Source organism: Acanthopagrus latus, chromosome 12 (assembly GCF_904848185.1).
Source record: "Acanthopagrus latus isolate v.2019 chromosome 12, fAcaLat1.1, whole genome shotgun sequence".
Classification (NCBI taxonomy): domain Eukaryota; kingdom Metazoa; phylum Chordata; class Actinopteri; order Spariformes; family Sparidae; genus Acanthopagrus; species Acanthopagrus latus.
The window spans coordinates 10635997-10650621 of NC_051050.1; the positions used below are offsets into that span (position 1 = coordinate 10635997).

Sequence of the window (14625 nt, forward strand, 5' to 3'; positions counted from 1 at the left end):
CTTCAGTCAGTCCTTGTGAGTTTTTCTTTACACACATTTTGTTGTCGTCCCTGACTTCTTCCCTGGTAAATGTACAATAGGCCAGGGGGGCTCTCTATCAAAACCAAAAGAGTGTTGCGAGTCGGAGTGGGTGGCAAGATTAGAGCAGAAGCCTGTGGAGAATAAAAACTTGGAGTCACTTCAGATTTCCCTTACTGACGGGAGGAGAACTCAGAGATAACTTTCAGATTTCGGGAGCAGAATGTGGATTTTTCTTCACTCCAGTTTGTCAGCCTGACTGCAGCAGCAATACGCCGTGCTTACCTCCGTTTTCGGAACTGTAATGTTGACAGATGGCCGCCAACGGTCCGCTACAGCTAGTGTACAGTAAACTGGCTGTTTGAGACGTATAAGTAACACATGAGTAATGCAAACAAGCCCAGATGTTACTGGCGTCATCGCTTCACTGTTGATGCATACACCATTAAACAACCACCAAACAACTGCTGTTGAAAATCTGATGTGATGAATGTTCAGCTGAGCTAAAAAGTTTTAAAGTTTTATTTACCTAAAAGGTAGTCCCGTTTGCCAACTTCTCTATCCTGGAAGCACTGGCAACCTAATGGAACACACCTTACCTTGAGTAAACATGTGGGTCTCTCTGGGTTTGAACATTGTTGAGACACCAATCAACAAAATATATGTATCAAGGATCTAGTCGTTTTTCAGACATTTTAATGCAGAATTAATATTTCATATATCTTTAAACAAGTTTAATGAAGCCCAAGAGAGGTTGAATTAATTCAATCGCGTATGTATTCAATTCTTCCCATTCTATGTGTTCATCTCTCCCCGTTCCTCCCATTCGTTTTCCCCATTTGGATTCCACCAAGGTCAGTTCGGCTATTAGTCAACCAGCTTATATACATGGATGGTCACGTTTTATTACTTGCTAGGGTGGGCAGGGCCATAAATCTCACTCTTTCAGTGACCTCAAATCAACCTATCATGTGGAGCTGACGAGAGGAAGAGTCCAAAATGACAGATGTGTCTGCCGTGCTGTATACGAGGTTAGCACATACACAGGGAGGTAAACACTAATTCAATCACAGGCAGAAACAACTTCCCCGTGCTGCCTTTTCAACAGCAGTGGTCGCCGACAGGACTGTTCCATTGGGGTTTGACCCTACACAGGGTTGACATTAATCGAACCACTTTCTCAAAGGTTCTGCACAAGTTGTCACTCGACTCCATACTTACACTTACTGAAAGTGCAGAGTTATAGATTGGATTTTTTTTTTTGCTTTATGACTTTGACAACTCTCTTAATTTAATAATGTGTTATTGCCGGAGAGCGGCATACTGCTTTTTCGAAACCACTTACTCTGACACATAACTTGTAGATGGCAGGATGTCACCATTAATACCAAGCTGGTATTAAACACTTCCCCACCGTGACGCTGCTGAGGCTTGTTTACAGCCAGCTCACCGTCTTTCATTGAAGTAGTTTGGGACAAATATGATGAAAACTATGATAGATGAATATAGCCAAATGGCGACAAAGTAGTTTGGCTGTCGGCTCCTGTGGACCATAAAACATTTTCACCCCTACAAATACACACTCAGTTAGGTGTTATATAAGTTGCTTGACAGAATGTGAGCAAGTATTTACACACACAGAAATCAGATATTTGAAATGTATAGCACTATATATCAAATCCATGACATTACATTAAACCTAAATGCATGAACAGAACAAGATTTAGGAACTATGTTTGAGTTTGCTGACTATAAATCTTTACTGTAATCTTGTAGGTTTGGTCATATCTTTAAGGAATCAGCTTTTTCAGAAATAGTCATCTGCTTTCTTGGGGACAATTCACCCCCAAAATTAAAGCTATATATTGTTACTTTAACCAGTCGCTGCTTTTACTTTCAGGAAATCATGACCCGATTGCTCAAGATAATCTGCAGACCTTGGTGTGATTGGTATCACAAAATATTTGTTTTTTTTCCTGTGAACTACACCCACCAGCCGTATCACTGTGGAGAATGAAACATGCGGGGTAGGGACAATGTGTTTTTGCAGGCTAACCCAGAAGTTACCATTACCCTGGTTCCTTGGACAAAAAAAGCCTTTTGGATTTCTAATTGGATTTTGAATTACTGCTGAAAATAAGATGATACGTACACATTTTACATATACATTTTATATTTGGCATGATGACGTTTAATTTCTCTGACAACTTCTGTAGTCTTATTTAGCTACCTGTTATATGAGACATGTAAGTGTTTTTTGATTGAATTGTTGAGTGTTTATTGATGTATTTTAGGTTGTAGAAAAAAAATGTAAATATCTTAAGCCTATGGTAACCACAGACCTTGTTTCAGGCATTTAACGGAAACTCATTCCAAAAACCCATTGACCTTAAAGACCAGGGAGCCAGAAGTGCAAAAATGCTACTGCTAACTCATCTCTACAGCACTCCTGTCCAACTCACACTGAATCTGTTCCGGGCTGTATGTCGTAAATGTCTCTGTGCCTGGACGGACTACCGTCCGTCATACATACATATGTGTAAAACTTCTCACCAACTCGAATAATCTCTCCTTAAGTTCTGTAATTTCAAAAAAATGTCTTCCTCTTGTCCTGTGGTCAAGTCCCTCTTTTCTTTTTTTTCTTACTTTATTTTTTCTTGAATTTTACCAATAGAGTACAAATAGTATCACAGCAATTGATGAGCACATCAATGAAAAGTACACTTTGGAGGAAGGCATATGGAATTGCATATGATGATATCATGTGATAACACTAGTGTAGACTATGTAGCCGTCCAGTTAGGCTAGTATGCATACAAAATGAATGCAGAATCCTTCCTTACCTCTGCTTCCTATCTTAACACCAAGCTAAGGCAATCACCTGCTGGCTCTAGTTTATTATCGTGCGTAAGCCGATTTCCTGTATAACTGTTTCTTTAAAGGCTGCGGTCTGACACTGCATATTAGCAGGATACCGTTGTTTTTCACATCAGGCTCAAAAGAACAGCAAGGGGCACACCTACATGAAATGAAGCCACCATTAATGTCATTAGTAGACTGTGAATACTTAATTTCCACGTTACAGATTGGATATTAAATTTGTTTTCCTGTATATAATGGCTACTTTGAATTTCAAAGAGCCCTAGAGCAGGTATTGTGTTTTAAGATTATTGAGAGGGCAGTAATGGAAAGCCCTTAGAATTCTGAAAGCCTCCATCTGCATGAATGTCACACGCACGCACACACACACACACACACACACACACACACACACACACACACACACACACACACACACACACACAGCACTACACCCCATGGTGAAATCCGACACATAAATTATTATTGCCTCAGCTCGTTCTCTTGATAATAAAACACAAGCGTTCAGAGTTGGCTGCCAGTATGTCTTCCTGATTGATTGGAGGGTCAGTGGATAATCCTTAGATGCAAGTCATTTAGCCGCTACATATTAACAAAGCCTGTCAAACCGAGCTAATTAAGGGGTATTAAAATGGAGATGACAGTGCTTGGCAGGACATCACGGATTCCGGTCTCTGTGGATTTTTTCTGCTGTTGGCAGGAATTCTGTTTGTGCGCGAGAAAGTAAGACCGCGTATTTAATATCTCAATAGTGGCAAACCGTGTTTATGTATATTCATGCGTATATATAAATGTTCACGGTTGTAGTCCAAATTTTTAGTACTTCTCATAGGTCTGTTTTTCATATTTGATGAGTGTGCTGTTGGTATTCATTGATGAAAGTCACAAACATACTGAAAGTTCAGACACTGAACTGCCTCTTTTTTGTTTTGTTTTGCTTCTGAATATGTATCTGTATTAAAAACCCAGTGTCCTCGGTCAAGAAAATAGCAAAAAGTTTTTTATTTTTACTATCAATGGCTTTATGTTTGCTCTGTTTATTTTTGCATAGAGTGGCTTTCTGTCACAGGCAGACAGTCACGGTCAGAGAGCAGACTGTTGTGTAACAAAAGCCACGGGTATTCACTCTCCTGCTGATGTCTCCTCTTATCTAACTTCCAAACCTGAACTATCTTGTTCTCGGCCTCTTGAATGACTACCAAACAAGCAGCTATGCACAGCAGTACACTGCTAATATCAGTTTCTAGTTTCTAGTTAGCTATATAGCTGATCAGCTTGACCACATGAATGAGCTCAAAAACGTTCCTGAAAATGTCACATTTACCTTCGCCAAGGAGGTCATGACTGTTCCCATGCCTGATGGTTGGTTTGTAAGCAGGATCACACGAAAACTACCAAACAGATTTCTAAGGCTTGGGTTGACAATGTGTCTCTGCCCAGAAAAGCTTTTTGCGAGTTGATTTTTGAGTTTCATTCCCAACTTGTCCAATTCTGACGCACTGGGACTGTAGGTCAGGCCGGCCGTCAGCGCAATGCGTCAGTTTTTGATGGGTTGGGAGTGAGACTCAAAAATCTACCTTTTTCTTACAAACATGACCTCTTAATTTAGTTGTGAATCCATATGAAGGGGCAGATCCAGGACATTTTATTTACTTTCTTTAACATTACAAGATTTTGTTTTGACATTTTCATTTATTTTTTTAAGGAATAATGCATGGACCTATAAGAAAAATATCAGGCGCATTAAGGCGGTTGGTATCCGTGGTTGAGTGCAATTTGATGCAGGTCCGGATGAAAAGATGACTTCAAGAGGACAGGATTGCTGATTCTTTAAAAGATATATGTAAGTGATATTCTAATTGGTGCAATGAAGGGTGTTGTGGGTAACTGGAGGGCGTGGGAGTTCTCAAAGGAATCAATGCAGACACCCCCCAAACTTCTGAAAGATGTGATGCAAACATGAGCATCAAGTGGGCAGGTTGATTGTAAAAAAGGAAATTCAGTCATTTTGACTGAAAGCATTTAGAGATCTTCAAGTCTCGTGATTGATGTGCAGTTTATTTGTCTGAAGCCCTGAAATAAACTCACGTGACTGCAGCTCTGGCAGAGGTTGTTACTACTATCTGGCCGGTAGACATTTTGCTGGGACTCTAGTTATATATCTCACTTAAAATTCTCCTCACTATGTCATGGGTTCCAGTGCACAAAAAACTGTGTTTAGAAGAGTCCTCTCTATCTGTTCTGGCTAACGACTGAGCTGTGTGGAGCAGAATTAGGAGTTCCAGGCAGCAGCAGCAGCAGCAGCAGCAGCCAGGAGCTACAAAGGGACGCAGCCACAGCCATGCTGAATAAGGTGACCCGAGGCAGATTATTTGCAGACAATGAGCTGTGGATTCTGGCAGCTTTGCCTCTTTGTCTCGTTCCCCCCTCCATCTATCACGACAAACTCTTCGCTGCCACGAGTCCTTATCACATCCTACCCCTTCGTATCACTGGCTGACACCCAGACTGGCTGATGATCCGGCCCCGCCCCCTCCGTTGCCCCATTGTTTTCTGCTTCATTTATCCTCCTATGAATGGCGCACCTGTCTCATCTCACCTCGATCTCACGGAGCCCCCTTGTCATCTGTCCATATCTCCTTTGAACTCCTCTCCCTCCCAAATCATTTTCCTTTTCCCGTCTTGTTCAGATTGTGCTGCTTCTCCTCCTCCCAGCATCTCTCTCCTCCTCCTCCTCCTTGCCTCAAGACTTCTCGACTTCGCAACAGTTTTTGGGAAAAAAAAAATGCATCTCTGGCTGGCATTGGGGCGAACTTTCAAGATGTCAGTCCTAATTTCAACCCTGACTCTCCCTCTCTATTGTTTCATTATCTCTCCCTCAGCAAAAAAAAAAAAAAGAAAAAAGAAAAAAAAGAAACACCAGATAGTACACAAACAGAAAGGTAGCATCATCCCCTTATCTCCTCTGCAGCCCTGTATTTCTCTTGGACACTCAATCTTGTGCCTCGTAGATTTGTTTTTATTTCTCTCCTCTTTCTCTTTCCTCGCATTCCACACCTATTCTGCTCCTTTCCTCTTCAATTTGTCACTTTTCCTCATATCTATTATTTATTTTCCATCCTTGTCTCTCTCTCTCTCTCTCTCTCTCTCTCTCTCTTCATTTATTGCTCCATCCTAGCTCGATCCCTGAGCCTCTGCAGAAACAGAGAGTGATGACGAAGATGATGAGGGTAGAGGATGGAGAGCGAGGGGATAAATATAGAGAGTAGCCCCCCTCCCCTGCTCCTGGGTGAAAGAGGACAGTTTTAGTCATTATAACGAGTGTACCCTGATTAAATCCCAGCAACGCGCTCATTTTCTCGTCACACGATGAGGAACTTGCATCGACTTATTTATTTTCCTGGAAGTTGAGCCTAACCTTTGATGAATTTGATCTTAAGAATGACTGTAGCAGAAAACCGTGGACAAGTACTCCTTTATGAAACCTTACTCTGATGTTGAAACGATCTTATCTTGATGTGAAGTGATTTTCCTGCTGCTTTTTCAGGGGAAAAAGTATAGGACGCAAAGAACATGAAATATGAACTCCCCCTCTGTCTGCTAGCAAATGTCTCCTTTAAAAACACACCCAGTTTTGTCGCCACTAAAAACGTCTGTTTATGTCTTCAGATGTCCTTCATAATATCCAGTGGTTGGCTGTTTGGCAGCCTTGTTTGGCTTGTAATGCCACGTCTGGCCATTCAGCTGGATTATTTCTTCAAGAAAAACAAGATAAGGAGAAAGTACATGAAGACAGACAGAGAACATTGAGTTTGTCAGTGAACCTTTTCCGGCGTGGCACTCACAAATTGAGCTGGGGTTGTAAGAAGCGGGTTCTGGTTTCTTCCTGGACTGACAAAGCATTTCTATACCCCAGACTCTGTTCATCTGTTTACACTGTTGCGTGGTGATGACCTGGACCATCAGCAATATGTCATGGTGCTCCTTGTTTTTGTCCTCTAAGTGTTCCTATGTTTTCCCTTGATAATTGTGCGTGTGCATGTGCGTGTATCTCCTCGTGCATGTGTGTGTGTGTGTGTGTGTGTCTCCTTGTTTGCGTTAACCATGAGTGGGATTTGGTGGGTAGGTTTCCTGTGTTCAGCGTTTTGAATAGACTTGGCACCCGTATGCGGTGTGTGCGTGCTTATTTCAGTCATCAGTATTTCCCCATCTTCTCTTTATCTTAGACCCCAAAATAGAATAACACATTAATATTCAAATACTGGTGACCTTGTCAGGCCAGATTTCTCAGTAGCTTGCATACTTATTACTATGGCTACTAGAGGTCACTGCCTAAATGTAAATATGGTGCGTAATAAGCTGCTTTCACAGTCTACAAGTGAAACTCGAAAAAGTTGAATATGGTGCAGAAGTTCATTTATTTCAGTAATTCAACTTAAAAGGTGGAACTAATATATTATATAGACTCATTACATGCAGAGTGAGCTGTTTCAAGCCTTTGTTGTAAAATTGATGATTATTGCTTACAGCTTGTGAAAATGCCAAATTTTAAAATCTCAGAAAATTAGAATATTACATGAAATCTATACAAAGAGGATTTTAAATACAGAACTGTCAGCCCTCTGAAAAGTATAATCGTGCATATATAATCAGTACTTGGTTTGGGCTGGGTTTGCTTTGGATGCTATCAGCCTGGGGCACTGCTGAGGTGTTATGGAAGACCAGGATGCTTCAACAGCGGCCTTCAGCTCTTCTCCATTGTTCGGTCTCATGTCTCTAATCTTTCTCTTGGCGATGCTCCATAGATTCTCTATGGGGTTTAGGTCAGGCGAGTTTGCTGGCCAATCAAGCACAGTAACACCATGGTCATTGAACCAGGTTTTGGTGCTTTTGGCAGTTTGGGCAGGTGCCAAGTCCTGCTAGGGAATGGAGTCAGCATCTCCATAAAGCTTGTCTGCTGAAGGAGGCATGAGGTGCACTAAAATGTCCTTGTAGATGTCTGCATTGACTCTGGACTTAATAAAGCACAGTGGACCAACACCAGCAGATGACATGGCTCCCCAGATCAACACGTACTGTGGAAACTTCACACTGGACTTCAAGCATCTTGGATTGTGTGCCTCTCCGTTCTTCCTCCAGACTCTGGGACCTCGGTTTCCAAATGAGATGCAACATTTGCTCTCATCAGAAAAGAGGACTTTGGACCACTGAGCAACAGACCAGTTCTTTTTTTCTTTAGCCCCAGGTGAGACGCTTCTGACGTTATTTGTTGCTCAGGAGCGGCTTTCCAAGAGGAATACGACATTTGAAGCCCATGTCCAGGATCCGTCTGTGTGCGTGATGCAGTAACTCCAGCCTCAGTCCACTCCTTGTGAAGCTGCAGGCTGCGGTCATCCCTGCTGCTTGTGCACCTTTTTCTTCCACACTTTTCCCTTCCACTTAACTTTCTATTAATGTGCTTTGATACAGCACTTTGAGAACATCCAACTTCTTTCGCAATTACGTTTTGAAGCTTTGCCTCCTTGTGGAGGGTGTCAATAATGGTTTTCTGCAAAACTGTCAGGTCAGCAGTCTTCCCCGTGATTGTGAATTCTACTGAACCAGACTGAGAGACCGTTTAAAGGCCCAGGAACCCTTTGCAGGTGTTTTGGATTGATTAGCTGATTAGAGTGAGACACTTTGAGCCCACAATATTTAACCTTCTCACAATATTCTAATTTTCTGAGATTTTGAATTTGGGGTTTTCATTAGCTGTAAGCCATAATCATCAAAATGATAACAATGAAGGCCTGAAATATCTCACTATGCATGTAATGAGTCTATATAATACATTAGTTTCACCTTTTAAGTTGAATTACTGAAATAAATAAATGTTTGCACGATATTCTAATTTTTTGAGTTTCACCTGTATATGGTTGTTTCTGTTGTTACAGCTCAAATTATATCAGTATGAAATTAAGACTTCAAAGTTATGATAAAGTACAACAATGACAAACTTTTAATTAACGACTCAGGGAACAATTTTAGTTGATGACTCATGTAACCTATCATTAGTGAGCTGTCAAACTGCGCCATAAGGCATCTGAGTTGACTGACATTACATTTTTTTAAGTAGAGCTTCTAGCTGTTACTTACACAAGGGGCATGGACACACTGGGCTGTGAGAACGGACTAAGACTAAGAGCATATTCATCCAGGAGCATGATGATGCTATCTCTGTGATGCAACTTGTGTTGTTACAGCCTGACAGTCCTGAATCCATCACTACCTACATGAGTTCAAGGAGAGTTTCTAGCCTTCTATTTTATGTTATTCTCCACCACTGCCTACATCCCACAGCAGCTTCATCCATAGCAGTGCACTGTCAGTTCAGGGAGGGATGCGTCACTCCCCTAACTTTGTTTGAATGCTCGAGCAGCAGTTGGCTGGATTATTGACCTCGACTCAAGCCCTGTAGGTACAATAAGACAAGAAAAACTGAGCTGCGCGTTGATTTTACATTAAAGCTGGCCTGTGATTTACAACCACAGAGAAAGTCAGAGTTTATATTGTTGCATGTTTAGCTGACCTGGTTTGCACCGACTCCTCTGGTTACATAAGCAATTAATCAGAAATAATTAATTAGACGTGTGCCAATTGAACACTCCATTTCCCTATAATTAGTACAATTTTCAATGGTCTACTCCAGTAACCTTCATACGACACTACAGTTATGATCAGGCCTTCTGTTCAGAAACTATTACAAAACCAAAAGTTTCTTGTATGTGTGATGGTTTGATCTCCTTTCAATCGGATACACTAAAGCAGGGGTGTCAAACTGATCCAGTAAAGGGCCATGTGACTGCAGGTTTTCATTCCAACTAAGCAAGAACACACCTGATCCAAATAAGGTGTGTTCTTGCTTGGTTGGCTGATTGGTTGGCTGATCCAAATCAGGTGTGTTCTTGCTTGATTGGAATGAAAACCTGCAGCCACATGGCCCTTTACTGGATCAGTTTGACACATGTGCAATAAAGTGTTCTGATATTAAAGGTGCACTATGTAGTTTTGAGGAAGACATTTTTAATCAGAAGAGAAAGATCTTCATTGGCTGCCGAACAAACTGACATTAAAGGACATCACAATTTAATACTGTTTTACTTTGTTTATATGTGGCGGCCCCCGCCATCTTTCAAGCTTCAAACAGTGTTCTGGGACCTAATTTTCCTCTGAGGACAGCTTGTTTATTCAGGTATGGAAAAGATTATTTTTCTGAGTTTGTAATGGTACCTCATTCATATTGTAAATATTAAAATTTGAAGTTTCAGTATTTCTCCAGTATTACATACGTGGCACTTTAAATATCCTAATTTTGCAATAAAACCATGATCAGACGCATACAGACTATACAGCAGGGATCTCAAAGTCAAATTAGCTCCGAGCGCTGCAGGAATTGGCATCTTGTAGGCGGGTCACTACAGCATTCAAGTGCTACAAGAAAGCACAAAATTTCAAAATGTTTCATTCTTATTTTCATTATTAGCGTAGTTGTACAAAGAACAGTAGTTTGCATAGATTTTTATATTTTTTTCTCTACTCTTTTATAACTTACTGATTCCTTGCGCTGAACTAACAAATTAAATACATTTGTACTTTACTATTTCTTGCCAGACACCTGGCAGCACTACAAATCTGTATGCACATAAGCTTTTAACAGTGAAAATCTTGTTTTCCTTATAAATTACTTATTTTAAACATTGCACAAGGCTTTCTGTGTAGTCAGTGATCCAGGCATTATGCCAATTACATTTCTTGCCCACCGTCCCCCCATCATTTTACTTAAAAAAAAAAAAAAAAAAATCAATAGTCCGACGACGGATGCTGCAATTACAAACTGCCATAAGCGTCGACTCTGCACAGCAGCAGGGCCAGCATGAGAGTCACACAACACAGCAACAGGAAGCATATTTCACTTTTAGCGTGGAGAGAATTTGGAGAGCTCACTGACAAGGTTAAGGCGAAGGGATTTGTTGTCAAATCGAAAAGCAAAAGTGCCTATTTGGCAACGTGCCGGATTTAATGTCAGTGATAACAGGTAACCTGATAACAATATTGAGGGAAAAGGATTACCTGACCGAGAAAAGTTGGAGGTGTTCAGCCTTTTGCCTGCAGCTCTTCATCCAACGGCTCCTTCTTGGTCATTACTCCCGGAGACTTAAAATTGATCTGCTGTCTACAGATGCTGAAAACAGCCGCTGTTCTGCTCCGTCGACGCATTTTGATGAACGTGCAAACTGACTTTGAATTCCCTGTGACTGATTAACTTCAAAATAAAAGTCAAGAGCATTTTTTTTTTAATTTAATATTGTTTCTATTTCAATTGTATATGAAGGTGTGGTTGTAGCTATTGCCCTGGGCCAGTGATTTGAAACCCCTATACAGGGTTAGTTTTTCATTTTCAGGAGTATCAGGTGGGTACTAATCTAATTTGAGCAGACAGTGGTGCAATTGGGTAATTAAAGCCACTTAGGAGTAGACGATTAAAATGAAGCGCTAAGCCTGAAGGCTAAGGTTATGTTGGATAACTTCACCATTTCTTTCTTTTTTTTCTTTTTTTTTTATCAGCAAAAGCTGAGTACGTTTTTTTTCTCTGCAAAAAGAGGAGGACGATATAATTAGTCTCGATTCCTACGGCGTCTCGCTGTGGCTGGATTCTATTTAAGAGTCATTTTAATAATACCAATTTCATGTGCAGATTTTACAGTGACTTACTCAAATCTTACCAAACACTGAAAGAGCAGTTTAACAGCTGCAGGGCTGTACGTTAGGAAACAATCATAGCAATAGAAGGGTCAAGTTACTCTATGAATAAGGTGTGAAGTGTAACCTCTCACAAACAGCACCAGCAGCTTGGCACATCAAGTTGTTGTTAGGTGCTAATGTGAACCATGTTTCCTACTAACATTGTTTCCGTCACTACAAACCTCTCAGACAACAGAAAGTCTTACTGACAGCTCGGGTGGATCAAATATTGAGGAGTAAAAAAAAATCCAGAATTTGTTTAATTTGTCAATATTTTATTGCGTCCATCCACCAACCAGACCACCACGTCCTTCCTCTCTGCCTGTCTACATAAAAAAAAACAACTTCTTCCTTCCAGCTGAACATTGGCTCTGACTGTAGCTCTGCACTTTGGAAATCATCCGATATGGATGTATTTCCCCAAGACTCTGGGCTGCTTTATTTAAACGTTTTTAAAACTGAATGTCTGTCATACAAAAATAAGTACTTTTTTTTTTGACAGATGATGCTCTTGTTAAAAACTGAAATGTAATACTCCTTTTACATTTTTAGGACATTATTGATTTTCACCACTTTCTAGCCGCAGTTTTTAGCAGACGGTTGTAAAGTTTGCAAGAACATACAAGTACAGAGGCTTTGAAAGTCTGTTATCTCTATTAGGAGGACTTTTGTATCCCTGTTCTGGAGTTTATGACCCGGAGCAGCAGCTTTCATATTTAGATTTTTAAAAGAAAATTATTCATCTAAATAAATGTACTGCTCCTCAAGATGATGATAACCATTGATAACATCCACAATCATACTAAAGGTAATTCTCTACTCATAGTGTGATGTATATCCTCTTTTGGATGCTTCATGTCCTTTTCTTCCAGTGCCAACTCTAATATCTAGAGTTATCTTAGTGCTTTTTCTTCTAAATCTTTTCACTTTTCAGTTCACTTTGTATACACTTCACTTTCTATAGCACATTTCAAAACCAAGTTACGAGGTGCTTCACAGAATATAGCATACAGTACATGATTAAGCAAATAAAATGCAGTAAATTCAGATGCTTCACAAAATACTATACTGGTGCAAAGAGCAGTAAGCAAGAAATATAAAACACAGAGAAAAAAACATAACATGAACGACGAAACATGAAGAAGTTCAAAACTGAGGTATGAGAATTCGTCTTTTCGCAACACATCCAGTAGAGTTTGCGCTGCTAATGGCCGGTGAGTCAGAGCCAAGTGGCCCAATCCTTCTGTGTGCTGTACTGACAGATGGAAGACGTCTCATCTGTGACATTACAGCATGTCTAGCAGGTTTCACAATGAAATAAAGCACAGTCGTTCTTTCAGTTGGGAGTAACAAATCTGATGTATTTTGAGTCAAAGCACGATTTCTTACAACCTCAAATAAGGGAAGGCAGGAGGAGCGTTAACAGGACGATGAACAGGAGTCTTGGTTTGTGACTCTTGGTAGTCATTAGCTCAGGGACATGTAACAGGGCATATAATGTTCTCTTAGCAGATCATTTACCCTCAGGGATCTTTTGTCGGACCTAATTGTCTGAGGTTTTACAGGGCGCAGTAATACCAAATGAAGAGAGGCGGACGTGATCAAAATCACTAAGTGCAGCGACAGTGCTGCCGAGCAGACATCAGTTTTCAAGTGGCAGGTTTTTAAATGTATGGTCTTCAGATGCAAGGTGTATCTTTGCCTGAAAAACATCGAGACAAAGCAGAACATACATTAGCCCTTTTATAGCCATTATTGAGAAATGGAAAATGTCTACCAGTAGTTAAGTAAACTTTCGTTTCCTTTTTGCAGGTGGCAGACAAAATTGTACAGTGATAGCAAGGTTTAACAGGAAACAAATGCAAAAGCTAAACCTTTCTATTGATCTATATTCTACACATTGTGCAATTTTTGTTAACCACATGATGATGAAGCTGAAAACGTGCCTGTTTACGTTGAAAAAACAACTTTATCTACTTCCTACTCTGATTTTTCCTCTACATTTTGTATTTTTCAGTCATTTGTCTGCACATCGAACAGGTCGGCTGTCACACAGTGTTCTGTCTCGCATTACACAAAACAGAACCCAAGTGAAGAAACGGAGAGGCAGGCAGGTTGCAGACCAAAAACTTAAAAGGAAGTAATAAATGACAGGTGAAGGAAAGTCCGACAGAAAAAAAATGGAAATACCAAACTGAGGACAAACTATAAAACCACGAAGATCAGATCAGAAACACACACGGCCAGGGGAACAGGAACAGGGGACGCGTGGAAGGAAACGGACAAACCAAAGAGTGAGAAAACAAACCAAACTAACGAGGGGATGAGGTGCAGGTGGAGGACGCTGGGAACAGGGCAGCGCTAATGAGGCTGATGTGAAACAGGTGTGGCGGGGGAATCAGGCTGGGCAGGAGCACAGGAACGCTGTACTGCCATCGTGGTCAGTTAGTGGACTGCAGGCGGTATCCGTACGGTGACGATCCACCTTTGAGGTGAGTCACCCTCACCTCAGACCGAGTGGAAGCAATGCAGCCTCCCTCCAAAGGGACGATGCATGCTTGGCTGGTGTCATTTCACACAGTAATTTTACGTTCCCATAGCAGTCCCCCGTGTGATGTTTTCTTTGATGCTCAACTCGGGCGTCTTCGTGGTGGGGTGCTAAGTTTACTGATGTGTTGTGAGCTGAGAGTCCTCATCAGGACTGCATCCGCTCTGACGTTCGTCTGTGTTAGCCCTCCTCGCACATTCAGCGGGGCAGACTGGATACCTTTGCCTGGTTGGTCCACTGTGGCCATAACAGTGACATGGACTGGTGGGGGGCCTTGCACAAGGGGTGTCTGGCTGACGATGCAATAGGTGTGCTTTTTGGAGCCAGGAACACGGCTCATCTTAAGTATTGTTGCCTGCTGCCCATTTTGTGATTTCTAAAGTTAATTTTAAATTTAC

At 41.1% G+C, this 14625-nt stretch overlaps 1 long non-coding RNA gene across 1 annotated transcript; it reads right to left on the minus strand.

Moving 5' to 3' along the window:
* Window positions 1–13019: 13019 nt before the first annotated feature.
* Window positions 13020–14107, minus strand: LOC119030214. Its single transcript, XR_005078210.1, has 2 exons — window positions 13870–14107; window positions 13020–13381 (listed from the first exon to the last, which is right to left on the minus strand). It is a non-coding gene; the product is annotated as an uncharacterized LOC119030214 (long non-coding RNA).
* Between the last annotated feature and the right edge of the window lie 518 nt (window positions 14108–14625).